At 36.0% G+C, this 14,609-nt stretch overlaps 1 long non-coding RNA gene across 1 annotated transcript in view; it reads right to left on the bottom strand.

Moving 5' to 3' along the window:
* LOC119616609 overlaps positions 1–10,322 on the bottom strand; it is a 31,993-nt gene extending 21,671 nt beyond the window's left edge. Inside the window, exons 1-2 of the long non-coding RNA XR_005232556.1 lie at positions 10,148–10,322; positions 5,490–5,537 (exon numbers count right to left, since the gene is read on the bottom strand). This is a non-coding gene — a long non-coding RNA (uncharacterized LOC119616609). The remainder of the gene's footprint in view (positions 1–5,489; positions 5,538–10,147) is intronic.
* Between the last annotated feature and the right edge of the window lie 4,287 nt (positions 10,323–14,609).

Here is a 14,609-nt window from a genome sequence, read left to right on the forward strand (position 1 = left end):
AAATAAACATTTGAAATATATGAGTTTGTATGTAATGTATGAATATAATATACAAGTTTCACTTTTTAAATGGAATTACTGAAATCAATCTACTTTTTCATGATATTCTAATTTTATGACCAGCACCTGTAATCTCTAACAGATGCAGCAAGTTAAGATACTTGAAATAGTAATAAAAGCTATTTTTTTCAATAAAATTCATCAATTTGAATCTTTATGTTGTTTATTTAGATAGTTTTCAGAGTTAATTATGATTCAGTTTACTTAGTTGTCTTGTTGCATCACTAATCATTGTTTTTCACAGTTTTCCTGGCTCCAGTTCTTTACACACCTGCTCCTCATCTGTTCATTAGCCCAGCTGTGCACAGTCTGCAATCACACCTCTCAGTCTTTGTAAAAAAAAAAAAAACTTTCATGAGAATAAATAAATTTAAAAAACGGCACAGCTAATTATTAACATGATGCAAAAAAAAAAAAAGAAAAAACCCTCTGTAGTCTTTTAGGTTCAACTTGTTCCAGTAATCAACTTTTAGATCTATGAAGCATAATGAAAATTTTAGACAAGCTAGAAATAGAGAAATACAATAATAATAATAATAACTTGATTGAATCAGAACCTTTTATGATAGATTTGCTCTGCTGAGACAAATCAAAAAGTTAACTTATCTCGATTCAATCTGGCACTTAATTTTTTATTATTTTTTTAAAGATAAGACTCTGAGCACATCACAAGATGAAATCAGTAATTAAGAATACTAGTTTAGCTCTGACAGAAGCCAGTGCAGCTTCATGGGTTTAAATTGATGTCTTTATTGAAATGATTCTCTTGTGGTCAGAAAAAGATAACAGAAAAGACCCAGCATCTTAATCCTCTGTGTAAGATTTAAACATGTCAGAGAATCCGCATATAGATGGTTATGTAGGGGAAATCTTTACATGCATTGTGGATTTCTACTCACAAGTAGGGAATAGGTTTGCACTTTGTGATAAATTTTCATTTTTTTTGTAAAAACAACAGACTTTAAAAGTCTTTCTTATAACAACATTTTCACAAAGGTGAGACTAATGCTATATTTGATAAACACAGCATCCTCTTTATTACCTTTATCGGGCATATAACAGGAAAAAAAGGATAAAAATACACAAAATAACAAAAAAACAACATTTTTAGATGCCCCATTTTAAAAATTGTGATTAACACTGACTTGTGATTCTAATTTGATTGATGATATTTGATATCAGTCTAATATTTCCAGTGTTCCACCTTTTAAACCCCCTACAGCATCAAGAACCCATCAGATTTTTCCAAATTCTGTTCAGTTATTTAGTTCAAAATGAACATAAAATAGTCCCTGAGCGGGAAAAGCTCTAAATGTTATCTGGAGATAAATAAAAAAAAGGTAAAAAAAATCTTTAGTACTACAGAACCAAAGGACCTCAGAGACAGAGATAAATGTTTTGTACGTTGTTGGCTTCTAAATATAGTTACAGATCAATGCAGGCGGGAGCAATCTCCATTCTAACGACCAGGACGGCGACTGAAGGCAGACATCTGAGGATGTCAAGTATTTCTGTCTTGCAGTCAGGTAAATATAGTCTGTAACAGGAACCATTGTGTGACTCGAGACACGCAGACAGGCAGCTTGGCAGGATGCCTACAATAACCCTCATGCCAATATGAGATATTGAAGTAAAAGAAAAAGTGGGGAGAATTGCTGAAGAGGTGCAGAAAATGAAAAATAAGAAGAACAGAATAACAATGGTGTCACAAATACAGCAAAGAACAAAGTGCAGCTATTGATTAGGTCACTGCTACTTTATATCCAATTATATTTTGTTGTTTTGGATTTAACAATGTTCACAACCTTTAATTATAGGCATAATCTGAAAAAGGAACTTTTAAATATATTATTGGTAAACAGGTAACACAAAGTTAGATACTAATTTATTTCCAGATATTATATACACATCATATGTTAACACTTTTTCTTCTCCGCATTTTTTGCCTTTTTAAGGTCTATGTTTTGGTTTCATTGTAGAAAATGGCCACCTCAGCCAATCAACCTTCAGTCAATCAATCAAACACAAAAATGGAGCTAAGATTTAGTGTGATAGTAGCGGAGAGTCATACATTTGCAGATTGCCCAAGAATTTTGTTTAAAACTTTAGAATGCAAAACAGCTTTTTTTTTTTAAAATGCAAGTTAAATTTTGTTTATGTTTTTCTTGTATATCCACACTCTGCTAGTTACGTCCTCTTTTGTAAGTGTAGAGCTGGCAGAAGTAGTAGCTGTCAACATATGATAATACAGCAAAGGGGCTGGGTTAGAAGCGTTCTTTATGCTGGATATCAGTTTGATGGATAAGAGCCCAAAAAACTGAATATACATGACTGAGCATCGCCTTGATTGATGCCAAAAATGTTTCTGACTCTTTGGTCAAAACTTAGATACTCGAATGTCAGGTACTTTACAAAACAAACACAGCACTGATAGAACTTTCTCATGAAGACACTGCAGCTGTGGAAAACGATACTGAATGCCAACTCTTGGAAGTCTTTGCATCAGTCGCTGTCAGGTTTGTGATAAATTATGGTTACGAAATCCCTTTACTGCAATTCTCACAGGCTTGAACCTGCTCATCATCTGAAGAAGTGGATATGTATACAGATGCATACCTTCGCAATCATCAGCCACATTCTACAGATGGCTGACATCAAGTTGTATGCCTACAACGAACACTACAATATCTCACTGATTCACACCATTCAGGAAAACATTGGCAGTCAACATAAGCATAACAAAAATCTGCAGAAGACAAAACTTTTTAAAAGATGTTTAACTGGCAGACACCATAAATGACTAACATGAAGGAATCATCTCAGCATTTAGAAAATGCATTCAAATTGTTAGGATTTGTTTTTTTCTTTGAGGTTTCTTTCATATTTGGGGTTATTGTTTTCATGTTTTGTCTTTGTATAGTTCCTTTCATTATTCACTTTTCCTCAGTCAGTCACTTGTTTACTTGCCATGCCCATCTCCACCTGCTCCTAGTTTGTAATCACTCACCTGTGCCCACATCCCCTAATTACCCTCTGCTTTAAAATCTGGTCATTTCCTCAGTTTGCTTGCTATGGATTAACAGGTTGAGGATTGGGCATACTAGCTTAAATAGTGGCTTAAAAATAATAGGAAAACATCCACCAGGTGATTGTTCCAATTGTGGGGAAACAGAGGGAGTAGAACATGTGTTGCTTCATTGTAGAAAATATATAAAAGAGGGGAAGGAACTGGAAAGGGTAATGGGGAGTTCTGTAACAATGGTTAATTTATTAAAGAAACGTCTGTCTCAGGATATAAATCTAGCATTTGTTAAATATTTGAAAGTTACCAAATTACCTGAAAGGATTTACTATGTGTGCGAATGTTTTGTGATTTGAAGATATAAAGTAAATAGATTTCTGAATCACATCTCCGTCCAGTTGATGGCGGTAATGCAGTGTTTGCAAACTGCCAGAAAACGCCATAGAAGAAGAAGAAGAATTTGCTTGCTGGTCCACTGTTGCTTTCACACACTGTCTAGGGTCCTTCCATGTCTTGGCTGACCTTGCCTGATCACTTTGTTGTTACTTTGTTTGGTTTTGCTGCCTTGTCAGCCTTTTGTTTTTGTTCTTTTATTTTAAAAATAAATTATTCTTTTTTCTGGAACCACGATGCGTCTGTGCATTGGGTTTGCCGCTCTCTCCTCCCAACCTGACAGAAAATAACATTTAAAAATGAACAAAACTGACCCTAATACCAGATATATTGAGGCAGAGTTGTCCCACACAAGATAGGACTCAAACTGCATGCTGAAGAACAACACTACAAATGAACATTTTGTATGTAGCAGGGATAAATGTTAGCCAAGACTGTGAACACTTGCTATGTTTACGTCTTTCAACTATTGACTTTTCTCAAAATAAAAATACTCTCCTTTGCATGCTTGTATAAAATGCAGATTGGATATTTTTGTTATATTTGGGTTTATTTGCTGCAAAGCTTCTTTTGACTCATTATTTATTTTACATTATTATTCTCTTAATCTACTCAACTTAAAAACCACATCTTCTTTTGTAGCCATATTCTCTACAGACTCTGCCAGATCTTAGGTCATAAATTCTAAGTCAGCCTTATGCATTGCTTAAATCTACTTAAACCTTGATAAAACCTAATTGTGCAATTATTGTCTGAGACAAGTTTCTGTGTATCTTTCTTTGTCAAACACTCGGAAGTGAGTTCTCTTTTATAGCAAATAGACGTGTTACAGTTCTCCAAAAATTTACCAGCACAAACTGTTGATGAAAATTACTGACATGATTGCCGAAAGTCAGCTTGAGGCTACAAAGGGCCGGTGACAACCAGTTTCACCAAGACAACAAAGACAAAGCATAAAAACACACCAAAAATAAAGAAGCCTGGATGTAAACTAATACCATAATTATTATTTTGAACACTTAAGTTTCTTTACACCACACAAGGAATCTTTGTCCTCTTTGACTTTTGTATTTTCCACATCAGTGCAAAGCTAAAAAGCAAAACCAAGATAAGCATACACCCACAGATTATAGAGACAATACCCAAGTGGTATCAGCATGCTTTAACATGTATATATGGGTTTAAAAAGACCCCAGCACAGAGTTATGAACTACAATGAAACATCAAGTTGTATACTGGTCTACATAGGGCAGCTAAGATTTTAGTGTTACCTGCCATTTTTCAACTTTTGCTTATCCTGGCAAATAAATTAAAAATAGCAGTTTGTTGCTACATTTGTTTTTTTTTTTTCAGAGCGAGTTCAATATTAGAACAAACCCACTGAGAGATAAGAACACCTGCACACAATGTGGGATAGATGCTCCCACTTTTTAGCGAGACAGAAAATAAGATTTAAGATCTTCTGAAACTTCAATTTTCAGATTGACAAGCAGTGACTGTCAGATCAGCTTCACGCAGTGGATCAGGAAGAGGACTGTTTGGATTGATGTGACCATTCCCACTGGAGGGACCATAAAAAGATCAAGAAGCACCAAAGATGGGGAAAAAAACGGAAGCAGATGGGAAAGATGATGTCTGAAGTTATCCCAGCAGCAATATTAGGAGCAGCACATAGCTGGAGGAGTAACCCCACATTGAAGGTACATCTTAAGTCTGCACAGAAACTTGCAACCCAGCGGACATCGAAAATCTTGCACCTTCAAAACTTCAACAGCAATTCCACACTTGAGTAGCTCTCTCACACACACACACACACACACACACACACACACACAACCACACACACACTACCACCACCACCACCACCCTGCTCTCACTTTAAGAGGAATATCATTAAATGTGTTTGTGTCATGACAGACTTTGAGTGCTGTTCAAAGAAACACATTTTGTGCTCAGACAGGTGACCCTTTCTTTACAGTCAGATGATGAGATCTTTCAGGTTGGAGCAACGCACCTCCCTGCCTTATTGTTTCCCAGGGCTGTTGGGCTGCATCTACTTCACCTACAGGACAAAAGCAGATGGAAAAAAGAGGAAGTGGATGAGAGGGGAGGAGGATAATGAAAACATCATTGTATGGGAGGAGATCACAATCTAATCACTGAGGAAATGAGGCCTGAGAATGGCCAGTCATTTGGACCCATTTGCATGTCTCTTTTAACGCTGCTCACCCATTGATTAGCCACCAAAGAGACCCAGAAGAAGAAGAAGAATGAGATGATTAAATGGTTCTACAATTTGGGGATTTTATACTCCTGCTCTAAAAAAAAGAAAAGAAAACAAACAAGCAAACACAAAAACAAGAGTAACACTCATGCAGTGTTTAAAATTATATCACTAAGGTGATGGAAAAGCCCACATAAATAAAATGGGAAAATTATTATTTTTTAACTTTTTAAAATCTTTGTCAAACATTTGTTCCGATAATTAGTTACTCAAACTTAACTTTATCAAAGGAATGAGAAGCAGCAGACAGTAATTTGTGTAACACTCTTGCAGTTGCTGCACATCTGTCTTCCCGTCTGTTCTCGTTGTTAACAAAACTCCCATTATCAACATAACTAAAGATCACGGCATTGTGTGCCTACACAGCTGGGTCTGAGTGCATCCAGGCCATTGTCATAAGGTCCATGCAGGCAGGACAAAAAAGTCAGAGAAGAAAACATCAAGATTATGACACAGAGATTTCTAGAGTTTGAATACTGTAGCTGATTGAATAGGGCATAAGTAAATTTAATGGAGAGCAATGACAAAAGGCTGGCAGAAGATAAAGAAAACTACAAGGTATACATAAAAGGGAGAAGTAATTATAATTAAATAAATATTGGACATCAATTGACTGAGACCAGATGTGAAGTAAACGAAGCTTAGACGTTAACAATCAGGAATAAAACTTTTTTAAAAATCTACTAAATTAAAACGAAGTTGATACACAGAGAATGCCACAATCCTAAAATCAAGAGATAATGTAAACAAAATGAAAACAGACACATCCGTTCATGTCTACACAGTGATTTAGATTAATTTTGTCAGGATTTTGTAAGGATGCAGACATGCAAAGTAATGAAAACAAAAGGAACAGGGATGGAAAAATGCAGGGAAACATACAGTATGATGAACTGATGAGTGACTAAGATCCAAGAGTTTAAATAGGCAGGGAGTGATGGATAAGCGGTGACTGAGATTAATGAATATGAGAAACAGGTGTGAGATGAGGACTGAAAGCAGGACTGACTGACGAAAATCCAAAGAAAGCTAGAAGCACTTGGAGAGCACAAACCTCCGCCAAGGCCATAGTGTCATAAAAAGAAATGGTCTGATCCGGGTTGTGATCTGGACCACTACAAAATTTAACTGATTATTTTTTATAACAACTCCAATATTTCCTGGCATTGCAGGATGATGTTCATTAGTTTTTAAGTAATCTTGCTTACAGACAAACCAACCAACCAACATTACCGAAAACATAACCTCCTTGGTGGAGGTAATGACACAGCAGAGAAACATTAAATGCAGACCAAAGGAAACACAAGGAACAACAAAATAAAAATAAACTGAATCCACATATCATGATAAATTTAAGAGAACCAGTCAAGCATTTTATTTTAGGGTCATCTGTTCTGGTACAGTTGGATTACATTCTCACTTCTAATGAACCACACTTACAGTTCTCATCAGGATGATTGGTGATTTTAAGCAGGACAATCTTTTGTATTAGATTGTACAGCCAACAAATGAGCTTCTTATGGCTCGAGTTCAGGTTCCACCACACCTCCACTTATCACACACTCTTAAATGTGTGATCCCAACCAGTTCTGTCAAGGCAAAATCTTGCACAACACAGCAAGAATTATCTCTGAAACGAGCATCGGCTCCCACACAAGACCTTAAAGATAACTCTATCCTCTTATACTTATCCCTTACATATGAGCGCACGCACACACAGCCACTTTTCCACAATGTGAGCTCACAAGAAGGAGAATTCTGATTAGGCTGCATCCAAAGCTGCCACCCACGGGACCCAAGGGAGATATAAATTTGAAAAGACACCACACTGCTGATATAAAGCTCCTGCATCACCGAGCAACAGCGACTCATGTTAAGATGTGCTTTCCAGAGACCTGACAGAATAGACAGACAGAGGAGAAGCTGAGAAAGTGGGGGTGCGTTTGGAAGCTGAGTGTGCAACAGCCAGGGTCTTTCATTAAAGGAGTACTGCAGTGAGCACACCAACACACCACTGGCCAGACTGATACGACAAAGTAAAAGTCTTTATGTGCAACCGAAAGAGATGAAAAAAAATGGTGCATGTATGTATATATTGAATAAAAACAAAAATGCAACACTTTTGTTTTTTGCTCCCATTTTTCATGCGCTGAACTCAAAAATCTAAGACTTTTTCTATGCATACAATTGTCTTTTTTCTCTCAAATATTGTTCACAAATGTGTGTAAATCTGTATTAGTGAGAACCTCTCCTTTGCTGAGACAATCCATCCACCTCACAGGTGTGGCATATCAAGATGCAGATTAGACAGCATTCTTGTTGCACAGGTGTGACTTAGGCTGGCCACAATAAAACGCCATTATATAATATACATTTGGTTGTTTGATTACTATAATTCTGTCATAATTGAGGGGTTGAAGATGATCTAAAAGCAGGACATAAAAAGCAAGAGGCAGGGTGTAAGTAGAATTCAGGACCTAAATTAATTAACGCTCTGTGAAAGCATGATCAGCTGTAAAACACTAGAAAATAAATTCAAAGTGACAGAAACCTAAATTAGCAACAACACATAAAGATCTGACAATGAGGAAAAATAAAACTCCAGGACTATCAATGCTGAGGAGGATAAGGACTAAGTGGATGCAGGTGTGATCGTTACCAAATCAGAACCAGGTGAGCATGTAGATGAGGAAACGAGACGAAAGGGACAAAATAAGACAACAAAATGAAAGTTATCGTGACAAATTCCTTTTTTTCTTGTTGTTTTTAAGTTTTCAGTTCATTGTCTGCCACTAAAGCTTCAACTTATCAGTTAACAGAAAGAGAAAACAACATCAGCGCAGCCCTCTCTCTTTAGGATTACTGTTAAAGCGTTACTTCAAGATTTTACTGTTGTCTTTTTAAGGCTTTATTTTATGTACAGGATGTTTTGTATCATCTTACTTTACTTAAAACACTAAAGTTAAACAACCAGATGCTTTTAGATCTTTGCTTAAGAACTTGTTAGTGTTTAAAAACCTTTCAAAATGTGTTTTTATGTCAATATCTGATCACTTTTTAATCTGTTTTCCATATTTATTTCACATTTTGTGTTTTTTTTCTTGTATAGATTTTCGCTCTTGTTTGTAGTCATTCTTTTTGTTTAGTTATTAAAAACTGAGTAGTTTTATTGAAGGAAAACATTAAATAGACCTTTTCATACATATAATGTAAATTCCATGAAGTAAAAGGACCAAACGCATTGCAAAAGCAACCCTGATTTAGATGCAAGGAAATGTCTAACTGAAATACATCCACTCATAATTCAAGTTGATTGTTACAAAAATAAACTACAACAAAGAACGTCCAATGCACAACAAATATTTTAGTGGCTGTTTTATATTTTACCATGCCACTGAGTGTTTATAATCGTCACACAGAGACTTGTAGACGTCTCTGTCTCCAGAGAAACAAACTAATGCTTTTTACCACAGCGTGACAGCTGTTATGGTTTCTTTAGACGCTGATGAATTTAGATGAAAAGATAAAAACAATCCATCCACTCCTGGCTGTTTTGGAAACACAAACACTCTTGAGGATTTTTACTTTGCTTTTTCATTTATTTTGTGAAAACAGTAGCCTGAAGGATACGTTGTGCATGCGCGCCTTAATAAACTCGGGGTGCATTTTATTTAGATTGATCCCAACACAAAGCAACGTGACTACACAAAATACACGAGCATATTCAATTACCTAACAGTTATCTTTAACACAATACATGTACAACTATTCATCTAAGTCACGTCAATTACTGTAAAACTGTCCTGTGACATACAATTTATATATATTTATAAAATGACTTAAATTGTTTAATTGAATAAAAATATATCTCATTGGAGGGTTTAGTTCTGCACTTTATTTCATTATTTGTATTTAATAACTGAAGCAACCATACGTCAGACCTGATCATAACAAACAGAACTGATAAAAAAACAGACTTGGAAAAACAAAATCCTGGGGCCAGAAAGAAAAAAGAAAGATTTTAGTGCCACTCCCAGGGATGATTGGCTTCATATGTTATCCTGTCATTCTGTGAGCTGTTATGGGAGGATGGAGTGGGTGAGGAATGGGAGGGAGAGAATCAGGAGAGAAGAAGAATGTTAAAGTTGGGGTTGCAGATGGGATGTGGAGAGACGAGAGGCTAGAAATGAGAGAAAAACAACAAGAAAGGTGAGAGGGCTCATTGCAGGGGAAAGTGTGTGAAAACTGCAGGAAAGTGAGCTGAGAAGGGGACAGAAGGATTGAGATAAAAGAAGAACTGAAACAAGACCAGCACAAGAAAGAGGAAAGAAGAAGAAGTGAAAAAAGGCATGAACGGAGACGAAGAGTTAAATCAAATCAAGTCTTACTGCGTAAACAAGCAGACCTGGGAAACACGACCAGTTTGACACGAGAGAGGTAAAAACATAAGAAAGCAAATTGAATCCCTGCAGACTGTTTCCTGGCTCTTCATTCCATCTGTTTCCAGTCTCTGCTGCTGGAAGGAAAGCTCCAAGCCCAGCCCACTGCCATGACTGGGTCAAACGAGACTTGGAAAGTACATCTCCTTCAAGATTTACACCCACACACATGATCTTGAGAGAGTAGGCCTGACGCCAGAGCACAACATGAACCAGCTGTTCTTCTGCTCCTGCGTATTTCGACCAATCAATAGCTACAACCATGACAGACATTTAAAAAAAAAATCTGCTGCTAACTGTAATTCAGATCTTGCATAACAGACTTGAAGCTGAAGATAAGACCCAGGATTTCTTGCCTCCAGATGTCATGAATTTGTCGGCACTCGGCCCAGTGGTCTAGCTGTTAGTCATATGACCTGCTGACCTTGCATGTCAGACATTAGCTGAGCCGCTGCAACTAAATCACAGAACAAAACTCCCCTGGACTTAACTTTGAATCTGAACCATTTGCTCTCAGGCTAGTTCTGGAAGTAAATCTGCTATTTGCTCTTTTAATATAAATAAATAAAAGAAGGGGGTAAAAAAAGTGCTGACTACATGGATACATGTGCTTTTTGTGAGATTTGGTCACATGTTTAAAGGTGTGAAGATTATTAAACTACCTGTAGAAGAGTCAAAGCTGTATGATAAGTGTTTCAGAGATGATGCATTAAATTGTCTCCTCTGTTTAATGTTTTTTTTTTCTGTTTTCAATGAGAAGTTTCTTTTAAGAGTCTACAGATGTTTTAGTTTTGACCCAATGAGCTGCTTTTCTTATGCTTGGTAAGGTAGTTGTTTATAGTGACTTTTAGTAATAAACAGGGCTTCTTTCACTTTACATCTTATTAGCTCTGCTGTTTTGTTAGTTCTTTTGTCCTTTTTTGGTTTTCTAAATGTTTTATTTTGCAACAAATGAGTCAATTTTATAAAATTGAAACCTTAATTTGTGACTGTGTTTCATAGAAATGCTGAACATTTATAGTGGATTTGATCAACACAGGTAGAAAGAACCTATTCTTTTTCTGTAAAATAGGATCTACTCTGTAGAAAAGAAGTCCAGTTTTTCTTTTTTTAACCTTCTTTGGATTTACAACATCCTATAGGACTGAGAATCTACGCCAGCATGATACATTCATTCTTTTGGAAGCTTAGAAATGTGAACACCTGAACAGATTACTCACATTCTACTTCTCCACCGACCTTTTCAACTACTTTACACACATGTAATTTTTCCTGAATGTGGTGCTGACAGCTGTTTTAACACACCAAACACTAGAATTATTCAGACAAGTCATTCAGCACCTCAGAGTTTCTGTCAGTCATTACAGGACGGAAGCAGAGATAAGGTTCTGGATGTGCTGTCATTGATAGTGTTGGTAAGGCTCACTTGTTGTGGCGACGTTGGGACGTTATGTTTGGAATTCATGCAGGAATGATCGACAAGTCAGGCACAGAAAGGTAAACTGCTGTCAGTCTGGCTTTGCAAGCTGCTAGAGGTGACTGCAGCAATGGAAGGATTGAATCAACTTGTCATTCTTGCTGTGTTTCTCAGTTTTTTTTCCTCTTTCACCAAGTTAACTTTGCCTGCGGGGTTGTCAGGGTCATCCAGATGCCCACAGGCCAGAGGCAGCTTTTGCTTTTCATGACCCTGACTGCAGGCTGACCCTAAGCTGCCTGAGGTGGGGTCATCAGAAATGGAGGAATGTCCTTAAATTAAAGAGTAAAGACAACCTTTTTTATTCTGGGGATTGTATTTTCTTTTCTATATTACAACCTCCTTACCTCTGTGTTTCAGATTACATCATTGGGTTCTTTATGTTTTTATTTCACACTCAAAAACTAGAAGAACTCAGAGAGCGCAAACCTCCGCCAAGGCCTTAGAGTTATTAGAAAATTGTAGGATCTAATCTTGATCCAGATCATCACCATTTCCAAAAAAATCATCAAAATATGGTCATTAGTTTTTAAATAATCTTGCTAAAAGACATAGAGATGGACACGACTGGAAATATAACCTCATGGCGTCGGTATTAACTCATTCTGGTTCTAATATTTGTTTAGGAAACACGTTTTTCATGAGGCCTTTTTTTCTGTCACCAATTAGACTGACTTTTGTCTTGGATACAGTTATTTTTGTTATAGTAATAACGTAAAGATAAGGTTATAAATGAAGAAAGGAGACGGCTTGTAACATCTGAGTCAACAGTTCTAAAATAACACTAAGATGAGTCATTCATCACAAATAATAATAATAATATTTTTATTGGTATTACTGATATTCAAAGAAGACAATTTTTTTGCACAGACCATATTTTTCCATGATCTTTAGGCCCTATCCACACGGGAACAGCATTTAGTGAATATGCAAAGTTTTGTTCTTTTATAGTTTCAGCGTTGCATTCAGATGAAAATCGTGTTTTAGAAAACCAGGTTTCAGAGAGAAAAATCTTATGTTTTTGCATGGACTGCCTAAACACAAGTTAACTTATGATTTTAATATACTTCTGCACACATTTCTTAATCTGGCTTCATATCCAGACACAGCTTGGATATTTTGCTGCTTCTTATGTTTACAGTTTGAAGCTGCTGCTGCACGTCTTTTTTCCTTTTTCTGGTGCATGCATCACATGCATCCACATGCATGCCTTTTCGGTCTTTATTTTTGCCTCCATATGGATGAAAGTGTTTCCAGAAACAATGTTGTGTTAATGGGAATATTTTTTAAAAATGGCAAATAAAAAGACATGTTTTAGAAAGACATTGTTTCCATGTGGACAAGGTTTTAGCCAGAAACTTGAAAACAAGCCTGAAATTACAAAAATGTGAGGTGATCATGAGTGAACCTTTACTTAAAAAAGTTGTTTTAGGCTTAATTAGTGTTACTAATATTAGATTGCTTTCTTTTTAGCATCGGTTGTTTGCTGTAACTAAAGAATAAAATGTGTTTACAGTACATGTTACAAGTAGATAACAGATTGATGGTATTCTCTCTCACTGAAGCAGTTGTAAATTTACCAATTAGAAGCAAAAGAACTGCCATTTCTCAAAAACGCTTCCCTGATGCCTTTTTTTTTACAACAAAAGTAGTTTTAGATGTGAAAAGAACCCTTCAGTTCTAATAATCAAACAAACTACCCTCTCAATAAATATATGAAGCTCCACAGGCTCCAAGTGTGCAGTAAAAACTCTGGACAACCACAGAGAAGTGCTTGTGCTGAAAGCAGATACTTCAAAGAGCTTCTGATTGCTCATACTGTAGTAACGCGGCCTGACTCATGCGGCTTCCCTCAAAGAATGTATTAGAAAGACATCTTTTGCATTTGTTTTTGTGTATTGTTTTAGGAGATTTGCCTTTGCTGTTTTTAATGAGCATATTAAATAGCTAATTGGGAGATTAGCCTCCTCGCCTGCAGGGTGGAAATTGTGTTCCCTGCTGTGCAGTTTACTGTTCAAACAAAAAGCACAGACAGTCATGCCCCTCAGCTTTTTATCTGAACTCATTCTTCCCTAAAGTCTGCAGAAAAATGAATTTACAGAACAAAATAATAGAAAATAACTAGATAACTCGGCGTGTTTGCACAGAAAGGCTTCCGCTGTGAAAACTCTGCTCTTTGGTCAATCACAACCATCTCTTAGTTCCACTGAGTCCCAAACTGTTTCACTTTCAAAGTGATAATTGATTAATTTGTCTGATTGTACACTGAGAAAAATGTTATTAGGAGGAACGTTATTCTGCCATAAACCACAGGGGAAGTCAGAACTTTGAGCTATAAACATAAAAGTGACGCGACTGAGCTATAAAGACACAACAGCAAAAAAACTTTTTAATGTAACTATAAAATATTTATTTTAAATGCATTTTATTGCCTGCAGTTGTTGTTTATGATTATTTTTAATAACCATTTAAGACATTAAACATTTTATGATTTTTGTTTTTATTCTTACAGTATTTTCAGGATAGAATCAGATTCTTCAACATAGTTTTAGAAAATCATAACTTTTAAGAACACATTGTGCACCTAAAGTGATATAATTGTTTAGGGAAGCAGAATATAGATACAGTCTATATATACAGATTTTAATCAGGTTTTACCTAAACTCAACCAACTGTTATACAAACGAAATAAATGCCCTGAAAAAACAAAAAAATGTTTAAATGTTTTGGTCATTTGTGGTTTTATTGTGGTGGAGAGATTACTGTGTGCACAAAATGATGATAAATCATTTTATTCTTACTTCCTGCTGTAATACTGATCTTTCACAATAAACTCACATGACAATTCCTTTTCTGCATAACTGGCAAAAACAAAAATAAAGCCAAGTTCAAATGACTTTTTTTTTAAACTACATTATGATTTGGATCATTTACATT

This window comes from Kryptolebias marmoratus, linkage group LG20, assembly GCF_001649575.2.
Source record: "Kryptolebias marmoratus isolate JLee-2015 linkage group LG20, ASM164957v2, whole genome shotgun sequence".
NCBI lineage: Eukaryota > Metazoa > Chordata > Actinopteri > Cyprinodontiformes > Rivulidae > Kryptolebias > Kryptolebias marmoratus.